This window comes from Protopterus annectens, chromosome 3.part1 (assembly GCF_019279795.1).
Source record: "Protopterus annectens isolate FY-2018-M chromosome 3.part1, PAN1.0, whole genome shotgun sequence".
NCBI lineage: Eukaryota > Metazoa > Chordata > Ceratodontiformes > Protopteridae > Protopterus > Protopterus annectens.
In genome coordinates this window covers 1,128,621,680-1,128,644,755 of record NC_056732.1, presented here as the reverse complement: position 1 = coordinate 1,128,644,755, position 23,076 = coordinate 1,128,621,680, and positions in this window count along the sequence as shown.

Here is a 23,076-nt window from a genome sequence, read left to right as displayed (position 1 = left end):
GGCCTTTTGCCTCCCCCCCAAAAAAAAACTGAAATTGAAAGTAAGTGTAAGAAGCTGCGCAAGATGTCTATGACTTACACTACTGCCATTTATTTATAACATATATATATATATATATATATATATATATATATATATATATACATATATATATATATATATATATATATATATATATATACATATATATATATATATATATATATATATATATATATATATATATAATATGTGGGTGTGGAAGTAGTAGACTTTTATGATGGAAATTCTCTGAATTAGGCAGTTTTGTCATTATTGGTTTGTGCATTTTGTTTCATTACCTACTGGTACAAGGAATTTAATTTAATAAAGTCATGAAGGTGCATCAAAGAACACTTGTATGTTTCTTGTTTTGTGTGCAAGGGGCCATTGATTTGAAAACAGCCCAAAGGTAATCTTTATCCACCGCTGGCCAGATGCATTTTCTTTGGATGTGGTGTGGGTTTCAATGAATGTGAGTTTAAAGGGCAGAGAAGTTTTAATGCCAAGTCTATTCATCGTGAGACAGTATTGCTTATTTTAGCAGATATCGATTAATGTTTGTGCATTGTGCTATAAAATGTAAAAATAAAATCCAAATGATTGTAGAAGTAAAGCAGTATGCACACCTTAGTGTTTATGGTAAATGGGGTGAAATAGACAAGTAATGGGACTTTGGAATGGCTATAGGAGGACTCTGTTGTCATATTTTGGTTGTCTTTTCTTAAGTTTGCATTTGAAAGCTGGTATCCCACAATTCCATTGCAGTGGGTGGGGTTATGTAATTATGTATGCAAATTGTATGTTAATCAACATACAGATTTGTACCTATTTTTCATGGGCTTTGTCCAGACTTTTGGTGTTTCCAGGTTGAGAGGTATGAATACAGTATAGGTTAAGGGCCTACATTGCAAATGCAGCAGTTATCACAACTTTAGCTCAGGGCTGACTCTGTCTGATGCAAGCAGTACACAGCCAATACATGGATAGGTACAGGTTGTGTGATTTCCTTGACATCAATTTTAATATATGTATGTGAGTAGCAGAAAGGTATTAGACCCTAGGTCCCTAAGTGGTCAGTGAATATGCTATGCATTGTCTCTTAGCCAAAGCAGGGGCATACTGAGCATGCCTACATTGACCTACAGGTACAGCAGCCTTGGGTTCTTCCTCCAAGTCCTCTTGTGACTCTGACTATGGTGACCTATGCGTTGGTGGCGATATGTGTGTCCCTTCCCCTTGCTGATCCTGCTGCAGCTTTTTCTGCAGGATCAGATTGTGGAGCATAGCACATACTGTGAATATTTGTGTATTTGTGCATGGAGTATACTACAAGGCTCCACCTATGGATCTAGGCACCAGAACTGTGACTTCAGAAGCCCAAACACATGATCTGTGATATTTCTAATGTGTGCGTGTGCCTCATTATAGCATTCTTCAGTGGGTGTTTCTGCATTTCTGATGCATGTCATCATCCATGGTTCCAGGATATTGCCAGCATTTCCCAGTAAATGGCTCTGTGGGATGTCCGCCCTCGCAAACATCTGGTACAGATGTGATGAGTGCCAGAAACAGGAGTCATGATAACTGCCAGGGTTGCCAGCACACACATGTTGAAGATAATCCCCTGGGCAATGCACATGACTTGGCAGTTGATGGAGTGGAATCTCCCTTGTGGTTAATGTAGATTCTACCCTGCTCACCAGGTGATGCCTTGGTGTGTACATGAGTGCAATCTATAGCATCCAGTACTTCAGGGTAGTGAGCTACATGATAGAACCATTGCATAATGCTGGTCCTCTCCTCAGGGGAAAGAGGAAAAGATATGTGCTCACTGGCATGTAAGAGCATAACATCCAGGAAGTGGTGGAGTATCCTGGATGCTGATGCCTGTGATATCCCCATCATGTCCCCAGTTGGTCATTGAAAAGTACCTGTAGCTAGTATCCTAAGGGCTGCACATAACTTAGTTTCCACTGGGATGGGTTCCCTCGGTTGGCTCTGGCCCTAAGTTGCTGGCAGCAGAGGTCACAGAGTTCTTGTAATATGTCCTTGTCCTGTAGCATTCTACAATCTCCAGCGCATGTAGCACTTGGAAGGTTCCCTGGGCCTGAACACTCTTCTTCTCAACCTAGGACAATTGTCAGCAGCACCATCAGCATTGACTTCAGCAACTAGCACATACAGATGTAGAATATCTGCAGCAGCCCCCTAGCATTATCTCACTTAAAATTTCCAAATCTCTACTCCAATGGTCTTGAAATATTGAGGGAAAATCAGAATGTGGGCTGTATGCATACTTTACACATTTCTTGAGTAGGTCCACCATGTGGGATTGGATAATTAAGATGCAATTCAATTGTTTAGATTGTAATTAACTTGATTTAAAGGTTCTGCTTCAGTGCACTGTAGTGCACTCTGTGCACCATCCTGCAGCACAGTTCAACTGTGTATAACTAAGGTAAACCATGTCAAAATTTTATATTTTCATCCTTGTTGTCATTATGTGCACAGAAAACAATATTTACTGCAAGTTACACTTTATTTGTATAAACTGCAATGTCACAAGAGTGTGAGAAAAGTTTGCATATCCTGAGCTAGACTCCAGGACCATCTGCACATTAGTCCAATACTTAACACCTGTTACCATGGGAGTAGTTACACAAAGTTGTATAACTTGAGGGTATTAGTAGAATGCATCCCCACTTACTGGGTTTGCATGATGCCCAGCAGTGCTCATCAATATCAACTGAATGCATCTGGTTTCTATTTTTGGATGTATAGCTCATGTCTGATACTTGGATGGTCTCGTCACGCAAACAAGGTATGCATTGCCAAAACCATTTACGGCAAGGAGGGGTACTGTGCAAACACATGCAATACACATAAAAAATAATAGAGACTGACCTGACAACACCCCCTGATGTCATCGACATCCATTGGAAATATAAACATCATGTAGCATCCTAGACAAAGTGAACATCCCTACATGGTTCCTGCTTTTCTTTTTGTGATTCAGCAAATCCACTGATTTCTGCACTCACTTGCATAATAACCATGCTGACAGCCTGAAATTTACACACTTAGTAGCTGTGTAAGCCGGCCAACAGCACGGGAGCAGGAATTTACAGACACAAGGCAAAGTATTACATTACCTATGGTTACAGCACATTATACTCCTATTTTACATGACTTTTTTGGTAATCGTAGCTAAAACATTTCTTGGCAAGTGGTGCATTGTGCAAACATGAGGAAAAAAGAAAATTTAAAATTATAGTAATCTGACACATCACCCCTCAAACTTTTGGACATCCAAGCATTCATGATGCATTATATGCATGTTGTTACCTTTTCAAAGGAATTATTTCCATATATCTGGACTTTTACATGACCTTGCTTCCATTTAGACTTTTGTATGTGGAACATTTCTGTGTACACTACCAACACAGAGACAGAGTCTACATGGTTGTATTAATGGTTGTTGGATTGCTCAACCATGTTGTTTCACTTCATTAGCACGAATTTCAGCTACTTATACTGAAATTTGCATTCCACCAAAGTTTATGTAATTGCATGTGAGTGCGCTTGATTGTGCACCACTACATGGAGTTTACTGAATCTAACACTGCTCGCACCCCTGTTGCATTGCAAACCACACATGGTAAAAGTGGCCATGTAAGCATTATTGACTTCCCCCATTTTGTAATCTTATTACTAAAATGGAAAACTATGAATATAAGTGGATAAATAGATTTAATAGCTGATGCTAAATCAGATTTGAATGAAATGATTCATACCATGCCTGTTGTGATGAAATGAAATTCTGCCAGCCCAGCTAGCTGGAATTTTGTAAATAATCATATGTCATTTGTGAATATTAATATGATCCATAGGCTTGTCTTACAAATTTAAGAGAAGATATGTTATGTGTATATTAAACTACTGGAGCAGAAGGGTGTGTTGACCTGTATGTTATGTACTGAACTTCAAGAATGTAACCACAGTGTACCCTACTGGAAAAGAACAGAAATGTATATGGACTATGTGCTTGTGCAAATGTGTGTTTTCATGGTAGAAGCTGGAACATACAGCGTTAACTTGCAAACCCTAAAAAAAAATAAATTGAAAAGTTTTACGATTGTGTTTCAGTGCAGCAAGGAGACAGGATGTCTAGAACTAAAAGTTTCTTTCTATTGTCTTGAAACATAAATAATTGCTAGGTTTCAAATGTAAAAGTGTTAATTGTTTTATGACTTCTAGTTATATGCAAACTTCTGAGAGATATGTACTTCTCACATAGAGATGTTAAAAAATGATGTTAGTTTCTGTATGCCTGGGAACTGAAGGCATGTGACAAAGAGTTATGTCATCCTGGCTAACCCAGCAGTAATATGTATTAATTTAAGAGCTATTTCCTAGACTGAGTCTGTGCATTTTGTATTTGTCTTTGGACCTGGAAATATCCTCTCATCAGCACTTGCCTTGCTAATAGTAAGTAATTATGGAAAAGTGTCTTTTATATATAGATAGGAATATAGTAAAGATTACTTTAGATGTTTTCTGTATTTATTTGAGACTGTCCTGCAATGTTGTTTTAAAATATTTCCTGTAATTCTAAACTCTGTATCACTGTACTGAGTTATTGAATACTGTTTTGTTCTTTTATTATTTATTAAAATATTTAAACCTTTTAATTGTGGTTGGCTTGTTTAGAGATATTTAAGCTCTGAGAGTACTTGCATATGCATTTGGTGGCACTGTACAGGACACTCCTAAATAGTGTTGAAAGCATTGGTCACTACTATTTGGATAATAGTGACATTACACAGCAAGACTGGTCAACCTTTGGGAAGGGCTTTAAAGTAGCTAATAAGTGGTTCTGGTGGCAGTGCTAACTACCTTATGGTCTGGGCAAAAGGGGCCATAGATAGTAAACTTGTGCCAACCTTTCCCAGGTGTGTGTTTGTATATAGATCAAATCTCAAAGTGTGTTTGTGTTAGCTACTTGGGCAGGAACACGAAGCACTGGTTGGACAGAGAGAGAGTGCTGGGACGACTTGGCTTGGAACCTTGGCTAATAACTCAACTTTAGCATCTATATTACATAATCAAACTTTTAAAAGTTCGAATATCATATGGTCAACACCATATGATTGAACTTTCAAAAGTTTGAAAATGTAATAAAAAAAAAATAACCAAAGAAAAAACCTACCTGAATGGTTTAAGCCTCCCTGCACCCCCATGTGTGTGGCTGCACCCCTCTACACCCCCCACACTCTTTAAATATTCCAACTCCGAGATTGCACTACAGTGCAGAAAAGGGAAATCTTCCCATTCCGCACTGTACGGAGATCTCATTTGAAATGTTCAAACTTTTAAAAGTTCGATCATATGGTGTTGGCCATATGACATTCAAGCTTTTAAGAGTTCAACAATGTGATATGGACCCCAACTTTATAGCTGTGCCAGTGGGGAGTCTGATTGGGGATCTGGAGAAAGAGGGAGAAACCAGCCCTAGCCTGACTGTGATCTCTATGTGCTCTTAAGGGAATTGTACTTTACTGTGTGTGTACTTGTCATCCTCCCAATGTGCACATCCCTCATTGATGCTAGTGGTGATGATTTAGGCTCCTTGATTACTGGAGCAGTGCAGGGACATCACACCTGTGTTAAAGTTGAAGCAAAATTAGAAGATGATTTCTTTAAAAAAAATGGGAGTATTTATAAAAGTGAGTTTTCTTAGTAGACTATGTATCTCATTAAATATTTTTACAAAACATGAAAGAATAAAAGAGAAATTATGGTATGAATTTGGAGAGTGAGAAGCATTGCAGTTATTTAGGGATCATATAACCATGAAGGACTTTTATAAAGACTGGTCTAAATTTCAGACTGAATTTAAAAAGAAGTACAAAAAGTATTTTTCAATTGCATGATGATGTAAGAAAGGAAAAGAAAGTGAAGCATGGAAAGATGTATATAAATTATTGGAAAATCTAGGGATGAATACAGGAGAGTATTATAATACAGAAAATGAAATATATAAAAAAAACATGAAAAATTAGGCATTACTATTTAAGCAGAGATATTATATAAAATGGAGAAGGGAGGAAGTGTCTGTATTTATTAAGTAAAATAATAAAGGAAGATATTAAGATAATGAGGGAAATGAAAAGTCATCCACCCCTGGAAACTATCATATTGACAGCACGCCCATAAGAGTTGACCGAGTAGACAGGGACCTGAGGACAAACATAGACAATAATCTTGCCTTTGAGCATTGTGTGTCTACAATAGTGAGGAAACATTCTATGTTGTACAATGTATAAGCAAAAATATGGCATCTAGATCCAAAGAATTAATTGTTCCACTGCATTCTGCATTCATCAGACCTATCACTGAGTACAATGCCCCATTTTATCCAACAAATGGAACTTCCACAAAGGTTCCTGACTAAAAGAAAAAAAGGCATAAGTAATATGTCCTCTGCAGACTGTCTAATTGCCCTATCCCTGTATTCTGTCTTCTACAGGTTCTTGAGTGGAGATCTATGCCTGGCATACAAGGCATTCTCACACCCCACTCTGATGGACCTCCTGCATATCCGCCAAACAAGCATCACTAGAATTATCTATGCTAAAGTCTTAATCTTGTCTGTGGTATAAAAAGGACCTGCTGGAGAGATGTATGTATCCGAGAAACTACTCCATCTCTGGAACAGGCTCCCCATCCATGTGAAGCAAAGTTCCTCCCTAACCAAATTCAAGTGTAACTTGGACAGGATATTCTTCCCTGGTTTGACAGCTATATCTCTAATGAATACAAGCATCTTGTAAATTGTTCATCTCCCAGGCCCCTGCTTGTAAATGTTTCATCTCTCAAGCCCCTGCTTACACTTATCAAGGTTACCTGAACTTGTCAGAGATTTGGGATGCATGGCTAGGCTTAAAAAGCCCTTGTAGTCATTAGCCTAGTAAACACCTTTGAACTTATGAACCTATAAGAAGAGGTAAAAGAACACAGTAGCAAGTTATGAGTATTGTAAAACAACAGGTAGAAAATATTTATAAGAGTAAAAAGAAAGAAAATAAGAGAGAATGGAAAGTAAAAAAGTCAAGAATGAGTTAAGGAAGAATTTGATAAAGAAATTACAATTAGTGAATTTGATGAAGTACTTAGGAAGTGCATGTTTGTTCAGTATCAGATCCAGATGTTGTAGGGTATGAAATGCATAAGACATTAAGATATTGGCAAGATAATGTTTTGCAAATATTTTGAATGAATGGTTGAAAGAAGGGTTTGTTTATGAAGAGTTATGTAGTGGGATATTAACATTTATATGGAAGAAAGATGATAAGAATGAAATAAAATCATGGAGACCTACTACATTAAGTAATATAGATTATACATTTTTATAGGAATAATACTTAGGAGAGTGGATAAAAGGATGAAGGACATTATGGAAGAAAGTTTGTATGGTATAAAAGGGAAGGGAAGCCTTGAATTATTATTGGTGGCTTGAGAAATTGCAGATTATATTATAATCAAAAAGGAAGATATGTAACTTAAGGTAGGTGGTATTACTAAGGCATTTGATACAGTAGGATATGATGCTTTGTGGAATGTTATGGAAAAGTATGGAATATGTAATAGAATATAGTGTGTTTGTCAGCATATCAAAATTAGTCACTGTTAGTGACTGTGTGGCTGAGCAAAGAAATATGTATGGTGTGGTATAAGATAAGGATTTCCAAAAAGTGCAATCTTGTTTGCATTAATAATGAATATGAAATTAAGTGAAGTAGCTTTAAAATAAATAATGCTAGATAAGTGATACAAAAGGAAGTGGTGATTCCAGTAGACATATGTAGATGATATAATTGTGGTTGCTAAGAATAAAATATGGATGAGGGAAGTTTGATATATTTTTATGTGAATGGGGAGTCTATTCCAGTGCCGTGGTATCCTCTGCAAGATATACCTGTCCCTCCAAACTGCTCAGTTGATGTTACAGAATAGGTCTGGTCCCTAGGCTGAGTATTTTTGATAACATTTGACTTGATTATGTGTAGTAAATCCATCAACATTGGGTCAGAAACTGCCTTGTATGCTAGACACAAGTCACATCTCAGCAATCTGCAGTCATACCTGTCACACCTGTATGCAGTCATAGCTGTTCTGTGATGCAGGTTACTTTAAGCAGTCACCTCAAAAGTTAAAAAACAAAATAAGTTAAACAATAATTCTAGGTCACTTCAAAAGTTAAAAAGGTGAAAAGTAAAGTAAAATAGATAATAATAGATGTTAAATAATGCTTCTAAATGTTATAGACTAACTAGAGGTCAGAATTATTTTTATTGCACTCTTTGCCTCTGCTGTCAGTCAAACATCAGCCACCTCCACAACCAATTGTTCCATTCATTCCCTATCACCAGGGTAAGGGATGGCCCATAGGGTCCATGATTCAGACAGCCATCAAAAGTGGTTTGAGGTTTTTATTTTTTTATTTTTTTATTTTTACATTTTTAGGTTTTAATGTCCCTAAGACATGCACCCTGTGAAGCATAAAGGAGAGGCTTGCAATGACATGACAGTGGAAGACATTGTCTCACATTCACAAGGGGTATTCATTCCAGACATCCTGCCCCAATCTTAAGGCATGACTAGTGAGCTTTCCAGCCTTCATCAGGAAGTGAGCATCACCCAGTATGCCCGTGTGTATGCTGAACTGCTCATTGCCCCTGGGAAAGGCAAGCTGAACATGTCCCTTCCCACCAGCACCTCCATGTCTGGCTACTCCTGTTCTTGGACTGCTAGTCAAACTATGGTCAAATTGATTGAAGTAGGAAATACGTCCCCTGCACCGAATGCTTAACAGAGATCAGAAATTGTGTTTGCAAAGTTCAAAAGAGTAAATCAGTGTATAATCAGCTTGTTTGCAAGACATAAGAATGCCAAACTAACAATTATAAACAGCTGTGAGCTAGTAAGCAGTGTTAATAATTAACACTTTTTTATATCAAGTTAATTTAAAATTGATAAGAACCAGACATGCTATGTTTTTGCTAGTGCCTATTTCTCTGCTCACCTGCTGAACTGTTTATTGTTTGGTTAATTGGTTAAATATAGGTTTACTTTTGATTTGATTCATACAGAGTTATCTGAATATATAAAGCTGTATCATGCTTAGTATTTAGCTGATACTGAATTGTTGGTTTTCTACCATGTTAGAATGTCATTTACTGTATTTTTATATGTGTTTTTTACAGACATTTGCAAAGAGACTCAACAATTTCTACCAGTCTGTGAGATCTAGGTAACAATTAGACCAGAACTAGGGAATGCTTTCTCAAGAACAGAACATGTGGCAGGTTTTAAACTTGATCAGTGCCTTAAATGATATACATCTGCCCACTTCTAACATGCATGAGTTGAGATTGGCTGTTCTGTCTTCCTCCGCCAACTCTTCTTCATCTGGCATTTAACTATTGTCTAACTTCCTTTCTGTCCATCTCTTTAATTGCCAAAGTCACATACTGTACTCTTTCATTCAAGTGTGCCAAGGAGTCTGATGTTTGTAAATATGTAACAGCTATGTTAACACCTTTACCAAGGGGAGATAAAGTATGGAGAGAAATGAAAGACACTAGCATCCCATTGCTTAAAGAACCTTTTCTACTCCTTCAGAAACTCTGCAAGCTATAAGAGATGTAGTCTAAAGCAAACATCTTCAAGGCACAATGTATTCAAATCATAGTCTATTCTTGTTTATTCTAGGATGAAAGCAACTAACCATATGTCATACCTCATTTTCACTGTAGGAGCTATCCCAAAACTTGCTGCTATTGTTAAATGTTTTAGCTAATGCCAAAACTTGTTGCTATTGTTAAATGCTTTAGCTAATGATTATCCAGTATTAAGATAATGTATTATGTATAGTCACAAATTGTATAAAGCAGATAGCAACAATGTGTATACAAACTGATTTATAAAAGATGGTCTTACATTTAATGATGTCTATTTCATTATATCCAGATGCTTTTAAATTGCTGGCAACCAAAATACAAGCATTGAGTTAAAGCAGGGTAAGCATTTGTAGAATAACCCATATGCTGAATCTGCCATGTAATTAATCATGGTTTACATCTTCCAGAAATATAGGACAGTTATCCCATTCTATCTCTGTCTCTGTAATACAATTTCAGGCCGGATTATGCACTCACTTATGATAAGGGATGTATCATTATCCTTCTATTATTTTATGTCAAAGGATGAAATCCTCCAGATCTTGATGAAAAAGATATTGGCACCTAAACCATGGCATAAGGTATGCATGGAGGAAACAAAGAATAAAACATGAGAAGAAAAAAAATAGTAGCACATTTTAACACCGGTTGTCATTATCCCTCATAACTATATTTTTTGTCATTGGCTGTTTATGGTTAGACTTCTTCCCATGCAGCCATGCAGCTTTGCAGGTACCATGATGATATGATTATCTATTATAGTACTCTGCTTGCCCAAACCATGTATAAGTCTTTCACAAAGTATTGCTAACTTTTGCCTGTTAAGATCACCACTGTAGGGCACCGATATCAGTAAAGTGCACTTTTGTTTAAACAACAGATAACCCTTAACATACACAGAGCATGCTGATTAGTGTATAAAGTAAATATCCCTTCACATAACAAGAACTCTCAAATAGCAAAGTATTTGTAATCTAATTCTTTAATAAATGTAGTAGAACCAATTCCAGTAAATGTGTATGGCGTGCCAAATCCTTTGGGCTAGTGTATAGAATTTTGAAAAGAATTGTATGGTTTGTGTTTCCATATCTGTCACTCCTTTAAAATGATCAGAGAAAACAAAAATGAACTCTGAAGGCACAGAGTCCTAACTGTGTTAGATTCAAAATGGTGCACATCAGGCCATTAAGCACAGGAAGTCCTATCTCACTTTTAGGTAAGATGACATCATCTGTCTGCATAGGCACTATCTTTATGATTTCTGTATCCTCTTGACACTTAGCTAATCTCACTCTGAAACTCTTTATTTATTTTAGTACATGTTCTATTAACTATACTGGCATCAGCTTTTCTGACTGTTAGTAATCACTATGGCCTAATGCTTTTCCAGTGCTATAGCATTGCATCTCTTCTTGCTGTCTGAATCTCTTAATACTAGCATGAAGTGCTAGAGGTCTTGGGTTCAAGACCCAAATGAGAGTAAATAATATCCCTTCACTTTTTGTTTAGTGTAAGACCTATTGAACTGTTCTGGTTTGGCATTCATTACTTTGACTGCTTCTGATTCTATATGAGCCTCTTGTCCCAGGAGAAAGAAATGTTTCTACTTCTGCTCTGCTGTTTTCCCCTGATGTATGCTATCACCTCACGCATTATCACTACCGGAACTACTGCTTAACATCTGCTAGAAATCTATGGAACTCCTCTTTTTTACCCATTCTTGTTTTGCTTGGACCTACTTTTTATTAGGGAGCAGAATAATATGTAATACTAACCTGATGCTTCTTTTTTATGCAACTTGTTTTCTTATATATGGAAATCAGCTGTAGGGTAACATGCGTTGAATTCTACCCTATACATGGCTACTCTCTACAATGGCTGACACACTTTACTCTTTTGTAGCTCTTTTCTGGAGCTTGTTGCTAGTCTCAGCCCTTTGAACTCTCCATGCTTTAAACACCTGTGTTCTTTTGTATCCTCTTGGTTTGTAGCCACTTTGACTTCATGACCATATGGTGGCTGGTTGCATTGTTTTCCGTTTTCTGCATCTTCTTTACATTGATATCAAATTCTTTCATGTAACTGGAGTTATTTGAGTCCCTCAAAGATCAATTCTAAGGCCGCTACTCTTTACGATCTTTACCAATGGCCTTACAACAGCCGCTAGTCCTGTCAATATTATTCAATATGCATATAACTCCTTGCTTATCTGCTCTGCACCAACAATTGAAACACTTCAAGAAAAGACCCAGACTGCCCTTACCAACATTGAAAAATATCTAGCATCTCATCAACTTATACTAAATCCCAATAAAACTTAGCTTACAGTCTTTTCAAATCATTCCTAACTAGCTAATAGTCAATCCCTTTCTATTTTCTCTTCTAATGCACTAAAAAAGAGCCTGTTGAGCATACTAAACCTCTTGGGGTTGCCATAGATAATGCATTGAAATTTGACAAACATATAGCACAGACTATTTAAAAAGTCCATATTAAACTTGGTACACTCTACAGAGCAAAACCTATATTTCAGACCATGCCAGACTGGCTACAGCAAGAACCCACTTGTTATCTTCACTACTCTATTGTTCTCAAATATACACAAACTTCCATAAAACAGAAATAAACAACCTTGGATCCTGCTATAACAAGATAGCCACATTTGCAACTAACCTAAAATACACATCATTGTACTGCCCTCAGAAAACTAAATTGGTTAGAACTCCCAAACTTATTCAAGCCAAACCAATTATTAATTGCCCACACAGCGATGTATAAACCCGATCACTGCCCAGCCCTAACTAACCTTGTCCAACCCTACAAAAAACGTAACTCTCTTAGGTCAGCTGACAAATTCCTACTTAAAGTAAATAAATCTCATAACTCTCATGGTGACTCCTCATACTGCCACAAGATTGGAAAAGTCTGACTGGAAATCACTTCCTCAACAAATTCTATGTATTGATCATACATGTAGCTTTAAATAGGAACTAAGACGATGCTTCCTATCCCACTGGCTAAGTCCATGCTCTGCTCCAGACTAACCTATATTCCCCGCCCAGTTTCTCTATTACTCTGGCTGCAGCTCTCAAAACAATTTGAGGAAGGCACTCCCTTCACACAATTGACTGTACAAAAAAATAAAAAAAATTGTAAATTGTTAAATGTTTATATTGTATCAATGCTTTTACTGACGTAACTTTATTTTATGCTAGTTACTATGTTTTTTATGCTATTTACTGTTTTTATTGTCTTATTAACAATACCTGCATCTCTGTGTAACTGGTAACCTTTTATGCTACTAAATGTGTTGTATAATCATGTTTCTGGAGCTTTTCTCATCGGGTCTCCACTGAAAAAGGACATTTTGTGCAGTTGGACATCACCCAGTAAACAAATGTAAATAAATAAATAAATAAAAATAATAATTTAGAAGGCCAATGAGAAAGGATAATTAGACTGGTCTTCTATTATCTCCTTCAGCTTTCTGAAATGCCAGTGAGTCTGAATGTCATTTTTCTTCATAGTTTTACAGGCTCTATCCTCTAGACTTTGAAGGATGTGACAGTTATTAGAAGTGCTGTATTCCAGCTAGACATTTTCCTTCAGATTGATATACTGACTGTGGGTGCTACGTACAGCCATTTTGTTATTCCTCATGTTCAGCTTCGTTATAACTTTACTTTTCTTGCTTCATTTTTTCTCTTCTATACTCATGTAAGCAGTTACATTTTGCCGTGTATTTAAATTGTATAAAATATTTGGTATTGAGCTAAACATAGCACGATATAGCAATGTTTTAAAATGTTCTAATATTGCAAATATGTAGCTACTTTGGATAAGAAAAGTTAGTATTAAAATGCTATTGTGTTACACATACTTTTTCTTACATGTATTTACCTCTCACTAGAGATTTTATGTTTGATAATATTTTTTCTGAAGAGAACCTGGTATCCTGTATTATATGCTTGACATGTGGACTAGTTAATACTTGTACTCTGCTGTATACTTGGGCTATGTCTCAAATGGGTCCATATGGGATCTGTCCACATATTTCAGTAAATAAGTAAAATATATTAAGTGAGGTGGGAATTCATATGGAATGTCAAAGGTGATTACAGTTCGTAGGGGTGACATGAAATTCAGATTGGGTTATAGCCAGAATGAAGTGGCTTAGTTTTATTATGGTTAAGAAGTAAGCTGTGTCATGGATAGTGGTACAAGCCTTACATCTATGCTGTTGCTATCAATGTGATGAGGGGACAAAAACTTCTTGTTCTTCTTTTCCCGGTTAGGGGTCGTCACAGCAGATCATTTGTCCGCTCATGATTGGCAGTGGAGTTTTACAGTGTTGAGTTGCCAGCCCAGCACCCAACCTTCCACAGAAGGCACACACTCACACCTAGGGCCAATTTAGAGTGTCCAATCCACCTACTGCATGTCTTTAGGATGTGGGAGGAAACCAGAGCACCCGGAGAAAACTCACACGACCACATGGAGGACATGCAGACTCCGCACAGAAGTCACCCCAGCCAAGAATTGAACCAGAGAATCTCTTGCTGTAAGGTGGCAACGCTAACCACTGCACCACTGTGGCCACCCTGATGAGGGGACAAAAACTACACTACTAAAATATGCACCACTGACATGGATGACTTCATACACTTTCCATCCACCACATGGAGCAGAGAACTGTAATGCACCACTTATATAACATAGCAAACTTTCCATATGTACTCAGTGCAGTAGATTGCACACATACATACCTGTCAAGACACAAGTATATCCTGAAGCAGACTGATACATGAACAGAAAGGGATGACCATCCATCAAGTGCCAAGTTGAGTGTGTAGCAGATGGCAGCATAACAAACATCATAGCAATACACCCTGGAAATGTCCAGGACACTGCAATTTGGAGGGAAAGTGGACTGAGGGCTGCATTCCAGCAAGATGAATTACCTTAGGGACTATTAATGGGTTAGTACAGGAGCACAGCTAGGATGCTAGTTTAGTATAACTCTCAAAACAATTTCCATTCTGGCCAAATGTGTTTATATTCCCCACAGCAGGTGATTGTAGTTATCTACTTGAGCTGTGGCTAATGACCCCATACCATGAACCATCCAACCCTGCACAGGAGGCCTACAATGGAATACAGGCAACAACCAGAAACACCATAGAGTGTGTGTTTGGTGTACTGAAAGCTAGGTTCAGATGTCTGGACACATTGGGGGGTGCATTGCAATACACAAATGAAAAGGCAGTACAGATGATAATGCTGTGTGCCATGCTGCATAAACATGCTAACCCAAGCACATGGCAGTCTTCCAGCTGCAGGTGTAGATGAACTACTCCAAGAACTCAAATGTCTGAAAAGGACACCCAATAGGTATCAGAGGAGGAGCAGGAGGACTTAGGGGACAAAAGTCACAGATGTAGGCAATGTAGGGTGTGACCACAAGTGCAGGGGTAGGTGACACAGCAGTGTCTGACCAAAATCATTGATTCATAACAAGACACACGTACATGAGTACATAGATTATGTCCAGGTTTTGCCCCATCATACCTCTCAGCTGTACAGATTTTTGCAGAATATCCAGATTTTTGCAGAATATTTTTGGTCCGTTTTTCATAAAATTGTGGTTTTCTGGCAAATTAATGGCAAATCATTGAAGACAGAAGTTAGAAAATAATAACAGACATATGAATTTCAGACTTCATACCCTTTTTAAGAGCAATATTTAAAAATTGTCCCTATTTTTGGGCCTTTTAGGTTCATATGTTCATAGGATGGTATTAGGCTATCGTCCCTAGGGCCTATACAAGCCTAGCCATAACAATTCCCTGACTATTTTGTTCATAGGTTCATAGGTTCATACGAGGCTATCTGCCCTAGGGCATTTATAAGCCTAGCCAGAGTGTGTTTGGCTTTTGCCACCCATTTTAAATTAATTTTGCTATGCCCTTTTTCGAGGTTAGTATACTGTGCCTCTGTCTAACAGTGACACAGAAGTGATACCCAGGGTAAACCTATGATCTCCCATCCACTCATCAAGATTCCTCTTGAAGAGAGTCAATGAGGGACTCTGCCTAACCTGGACTGGGATTTTATTCCAGAGTGAAGGGAGCCTCTGGGTTATGAATCTGTCCCTCCAGCATGTCCTATTTATTTCAGTGCTGCGGTTCAAGTCTCTCGAGCGTGTAGCTCGATGGGATTTGGATTTTCTGAGGTGCAGCATGTCCATTAATTCCGGGTTGTACATGGCTTTATACGTCAGGCACAGATCGCCTCTGAGCAGGTGGTATGCCACTGAGTAGAGCTGGAGTTTCTTTATCCAGGCAGCATATGGCATCTGTTTGAGCCCTTTGATCCTCTTGGTGAGGTACTTTTGGGGTCTTTCCAGTTGCTGCAGGTGTCTGGTAAGGTACATCCCAAAAGGGGCGTTGTACTCAATTATGGGCCTGATGAGGAATGAGTAAAGAGGCACGATGACCTCCCCTGATCTAGATGTGAATCCCTTCATGATTAGGTGGGCTATTTAAAATGTTTTTCTAACCACTTTGGCCACGTGGTTGTCAAATGAGAGATTGCTATCAACTTGGGTCCCCAGGTCCCTAATTACTTCTTCTGTACTTAATGGATTACCACCTATGTGGTAATTTGTGGGCACTTTGTTTTTGCCAAAGGGGATGACTATACACTTTTTGACATTTAGCTTCAGGCCATGGCTCTGGCACCAGTTGTCTGTTTCTATGAGGCCCTTTTGGAGGATACTTGTGTCGACTGGAGAGTCGATTATGGCGCCCAGTTTGCAGTCATCTGTGAACTTGGTCAGCCACAGTCCTTCCGTGTTGGCCTGTACCTCCGAGAAATATATACCGAACAAGAGAGGTCCCAGGACTGAGCCTTGTGGGACACCACTTGTAACTGGTTTGGAGTCTGACATGGCTCCAGCAATTCTAACCATGTGGGTTCTGTCCTTGAGCCAGTTTTCAATCCATCTAGTGACATAGGGGTTTATATTTAAGCTGGTGAGCTTATCTATAATGCCCAAGTGGGGTATTGTATCAAAGTCTTTTGCGAGGTCCAGGTAGGCTGTGTGGGCCACCTTCCCCTCGTCAATGGCCTTGGTGACTGTTTCAAAGAAATCAACCAGGTTTAAGAGGCAGGATCTGCCCTTAACAAAGCCGAACTGGGTAGGATCCAGTGTCTGTAGGTCCCCAATATCTTTATTTATGAGGTCCATGATGATCCTTTCCATAGCTTTGCAGACCAAGCTAGTCAGGCTTATGGGGCGATAGTTTCCAGGATCTGTTGAGGCACCACCTTTATGGAGAGGGACCACTGTTGCTGTACGCCACTCTTTGGGCACATATCCTGTAGTAAGGCTGAGATTGAACAGTAGTTTTATGTTTGGGTTTAACTCTTCTTGGAGTTCATGTAGGACGCAGCCCGGGACACCGTCTGGTCCCATTGATGCTGTGTTTTTTGCTTTGGAGAGGGCGACTCTTACCTGAGCATCTGAGATGTCAGGGGGACAGCACTCTGCTGGGATAGATATTTGCCCTTTTGGTGGGAAGGGGGGGAGGGAGTTTGCGCTGAACCTGTCAGCTAGAATGTTGGCAATGTCTGTGGGTTCAGTGTATTTTTTGTCATTTTGGACTAATTCTGAGCATATCTGGGAATTACCACCCAGGTTCCTAACATAACTAAAGAAAGCTTACACTGTTGGACACACTCTGACGCAGTCTAGAGTGAACTCGCTAATATCTCACACCATTGTCCATGCTGCCCTGACACATGTTGCCCTGGTTGTTCTACAAAGAAAATGTATGGGTTTACAATACCATGTTTAGATGAAGGAGGATGACTGTAATTTAAAGGCTTTGTGACTGGTGGGACTGCAGCAGATGGGCCAGCAGCTGATCTCTGTGCAGGTTGGACCACAGACAGTGATTATCAATGACCAATGCTGGTTCTGCGAGAGGTGGCCTACCTTTCCCAGGTTGCATTCTGCTGAGCACATTCTTGGAACACAGAATCCTGCTGGTAATTTACACTGCTGCTATACCATAGAGGCCAAAGTTATCACTGACCATGCCGCAGCTAGCAGACTGTCATTCTGAGTGGGCAATGCAACCATAATATCACTGTGTCTGTGATCTTTTCTTTCATGAATGACAAGTAGCTGTTATGCCACACAATCTGTGGTATGGGCAAGTGCACGGACATCTCAATAAAGCCATTGCTGTAACCATTCATTTGCCTGCGACAGGAGGCAGACAGCCTCTGACACCTGGCCATGCACAACATCTGCTCACCTACATCTACCACTGTGCCCTTGTGTGGAACTGCCATCAACAGTGCTGTCAGCTGTGGTGTGTTAGTCAACAGCCTCACCCTGTTCAGCATCTCCTGTGGCAGCATCTTCTGAATGGCTAGGCAAGTAGACCTCCACATCTGAGGCTATATCTGCTCCAACATCACTGTCAACCTCATGGATGGACTGTTCAAACAACTCAAGGTCCTCTGTACCAGGGTCCATACTACCATACTGAGAAACATTATGAACAACATTGCTGTATGGGCAGCTGGATGATACAGATAGTTGATGTGCTACTATATACAAAAACACAGATCAAGGCAATATGCTTACATCACATGATGGACATTATCTAAGACTCATTGCATATATATATATCTCTGCGATATTACAAATAATAGTGACTTTACATATGGTCTGTTGTATGTATGTTTCACAGAATCTACATAAATTAAGTATATAATCTGTATGGTCAACGTACATGGACCTGCTCCTGTGCCAACCCTGGCTGAATTAACTAACTGTAGTTCTCTCACCCCTTCAACCTAAATCACACTTCACAACCATCTCCATTCTCCTACTCCACACCTTTCTTTTGTTTTTCCTACTACCTTATCTTATTCACTTCATCTCTACAGACCTTTCTTCTGCCTCTTTCTCTTTCCTCCTTACTCACCTAAGCTACACTCTTCTTATAATCTCTTTCTCTCCACCCTTCTTCCTTCTTTGGCCTTCCTTCTATAACCCATAATATGAGCACCATCTCTCATACTAAGACATCACTCAATTTTCTCTCACCATCTATAATTATATAATCGCTTATTTCTCTTTAAAATATTTTTTTATAATTGTCTCAGGTTTCATTTATCACATACTAATTGTATGTAACAAATAATAATGACTACTGAGTTTTTCCTCTCATATTTTCTCCAACTCATGTTGTTGTTTTTCATTGCACTTTACTCTGAAACATATGTTAAATGTTTTATTCTCATTACATTTTTTTACTCTTGTGATTTGTAGTGCACCATGATACTTTGTGATTTAAAATGTCTTTACTTGATTTTTGAAAGATTGTGCTTGTGGAGCTTTTCTCCCTGGCCTTCCCGAAAAATGGGTACATTCTGGCCCAGTTAAATTTTCCCAGTAAACAAATGTCAAATAAAAATAAATATATAACATATGTGATGAATTAAAACACACACACACACACACACACACACACACACACACACACACACACACACACACACACACACACACACACACACACACACACACACACACACACACACACACACACACACACACACACACACACACACACACACACACACACACACCTGGCAAAAACTCATGGGAAGATGGTGGTGTTGAAAAAACAAACAGCATTACTGATGACATCATTTACACCATTAACCAGGTGAACACATTTCAAACATGCAAGATGTGTGACATACAGATACCAATCATATGTACACTAGAGGACTTTGATTTGGACTGGCCTAGGAATGCTAAGGTCACAGTATTAATGGAGGTCAACTGCAGGATTAACAGCAAGGACAGGTATAAATCATAGTTAATAGCATAACACTGACAGACTGACAAGACTCCTCCTGTGGTGAGGTTGTGGGTTGTACTGTGGATCCAGCAGTGGGAAAGTAAAGAGAGAGGCAGCACAGTCATGTATTTATCAAAAAGAATACTGACAGCATCACATGTACTACATAGTAATATGGGCTGCAAATACTCATGTGATGGATGTTGCAACTGTACACCACATGAGGCTGTATTGACAAATATTGACATAAATTTCAGGTATCAAGTGTGCTACACATTGTTCAAAGCTATGACACTTTTGTTGTAACATATCTGGTCTGTCTGCACTTGAAAATGTATGGCTTGCCCCTCCACTGGATGTACCTGTAGCGTGCAATTGTACAATGGTAGGGCAACAACATTATAGCAGTAAACAGCAGTGCCATGAAAAATGAGGTAGTGTTCACAGTAACAATATAGACACTCACCTGCTGATCCCTGATTTATTTTTATTTATTTTATTTAGCATTTGTTGACCGGGAAAATCCGACTAGGTTCCACAGAGCCTGTTCTCAGCGGATGCCCAGGGAAAAATGCTCCAAATGCATGTCTTTGGAATGTGGGAGGAAACCCACGCGAACACAGGGAGAACATGCAAACTCCACACAGAAGGCACCCCAGCTGAGAATCGAACCGGAGAACCTCTTGCTGTGAGGTGACAACGATAACCGCTGCACCACTGTGCCACCCATTTCGTCCCAAAGTAGATGAACCTGTGAATATTAAACAAAAAAGCATTAGAAATGTTGTTTGGACTGCTCTGTCTGTACTTCAGTTGTATCAATACTTGTCATTAGACATTCATTATCCTCACCCTCTGTGGATATGTGTGCATGGCTCAACGTTGATGGCTGTAAATCAAAAACAGCAATACATGAACATGCATGCTGCAGTAATATGCAGAGATTGTCTCAATACGTAGCCCTGTAATGGAAAGTAAGACATACATGAACTCCAGCTTCAAATCCACAACCAGGGATGCATTGCCCCTCTCTTGCTGTATGCAGGCCAGAAATATTGTGACATCATCAGGTGGGTCAGTGCTGGTCCACCACTGATGGGATCCTTCGATCTCTCATAACATGACACTGTGTTGGCTGCATGAAGGATCATGTCCGAGCAGTGTCATCTACAGGCTGCATGAGATCAGTTGTGGCCTCCAACTACATTGATAATGTTGACAAGGTCCACCCAGACTTCATTTCTCCAAACAGTATCATCTAAACAGCCTAGTAGTCTCCTTCCATGTTGGTGGAGATCTTCAATTATGATATAATTTTCTTTGGGGAGAAAGTTGTCACTCCCAGGACAGTTGGTCATTTGAAAGGCAGTGATACACAAGTGACAATATTAATGTCTGAGCATGTTTATGCATTTCATTCAGTGAACAGCATATCTCAACATAAGTATGCATTTCTGTGCAAAGAAAATGTCTGTATACCATAGCTCTCAAATGTACAGATTTTTGCAGAATGTCCAGATTTTTGCTTCATAGTTTTGGTCTGTTTTTGATAAAATTGTGGTTTTCTGGTAAATTAGTGGCAAACAATTAAAGACTGAAGTTAGAAAATAATGACAGACATTTGAGTTGCAGACTTCATACCCTACAGAAAATACATGTTAATACAAAACCTATTATTCTATCAAAATTCTAAGTTTGTAAAAGCAACATTTAAAAATTGTCCCTATTTTTGGGCCTTTGTCCCACTTTTATTTATGGCTTTGTCCAGATTTCTTGCTCTAAGAGGTTGATAGGTATGCTGTATACCACGATGACATATTAAAACTAATAATAATGCCTTCATACATAACATTGGCAAAATCAAGATAACTTGCAATATCGTTGCACTCTGTGAGTGGGATTAGAACCCTTGCTAATGCATATATGTTACATGGAGGGCCAAAGACAACAACAACATGTTACAGGAGTCTGCTTGCATGTTTGATTCAAATACTATAAAAAGTAACAATTTGAAGAACTTACGAAAAGTGTCAGCAAACCGCAGGATCTGTAGCCAGGCCATGGACAGTACAAATCCTTATTATACTGTGCCAGTAGTGATAATACCTTTGTTAAGAACCATCACTGAAGACATATCCATAACAGCAACAGTAGATGCTTCTAACAGTTTTGTTAGGAAACTTGAATTAAGAAATATCCGTAATACTGACATCACATACTAGATATGGATACTGTTAGAATCAGTAGGTTTCTGTTGTTACACCACAGAGTTCAGGGAATTGCCAGTAAGAATTGTAGATGATCAATAAATTAGACTTCATATACTGTTAAGATTTGCAATACAAATCTGTCATATGACACTGAAATCAATTATTTAAACTAACACCTGTATGCATAAAGTTCAAGACAACATAATTCCAGTAACTTATAACAACTTCCGTTAAAGATAACATTTTAAGTAACAATTAAATTAAATGTGTCTTTGGAAATAACTAACTTTAAGAAATGTACTGATCACCAAAACAGAGATGCTACCAATTGCCAATGTAGTTCTCAATCCAAATCACAGACTCAAAGTGCACCTAATGTGCACCCACATTTAAGTATCATTTGTGCCATACATAATTAATGAGGTTCATTAAAATTCAAGTTTTTGGAATCCTATTCATGCACATCTGAATAAACTGGCATCATGTGCTGTAATTCCCAGGTGTACTGAGTAAACACCCAACAGGTATTGATAAATGGTACCATGTGTGGCATGTACTCATTATCTTCCAATGATCTGATAACACAACATCATTGCCACTTTCAAATATTGATTTGATACATTTACTGATCAAGACCATTGCTAACTGCAAACTGAATGGTACATCTGTGAGCATTTCTCTGTGTATGCATTTTCCAAACTTCTTCAACTTGACGATCATGACGGCTACTTTGAGTAGGCTGTAACATATATATGCACTCATCTGGACCAATGAGAAGATGACACAGATGTTGACAATGTATGCTGGATAGGAGCAAGGATGACAACCAGACCCAGGAACTTTGGCAGGATTGATGTGTGGATCAGATCTCAAGGGAGCATCAATGGAGAATGGGGTTCTACTGCACTGGAGTACAGGTTCATCTCTGCTATGATGACCTGCATTGGAGTGATGTGGAAGAGCTTCTAAGGAGAGGCACCATGGTGTGGAGGCAGCTCATAGATCCCTACAATAACTGTTAATATTCTACACATACCTGACCATTGCTACAGATTTTACAGATATTTCTCTGTCCCATATATTATCAGATAGATGTTTTTATAACCATTACGTTGCTGCTGTGGCAGTTAACTCATGAAAATAATTAAGCAGACTTTGTAAATACTGCCCTATTAACTGTGGGTTCACTTCCCATGTTATTTTATTTAATAATGT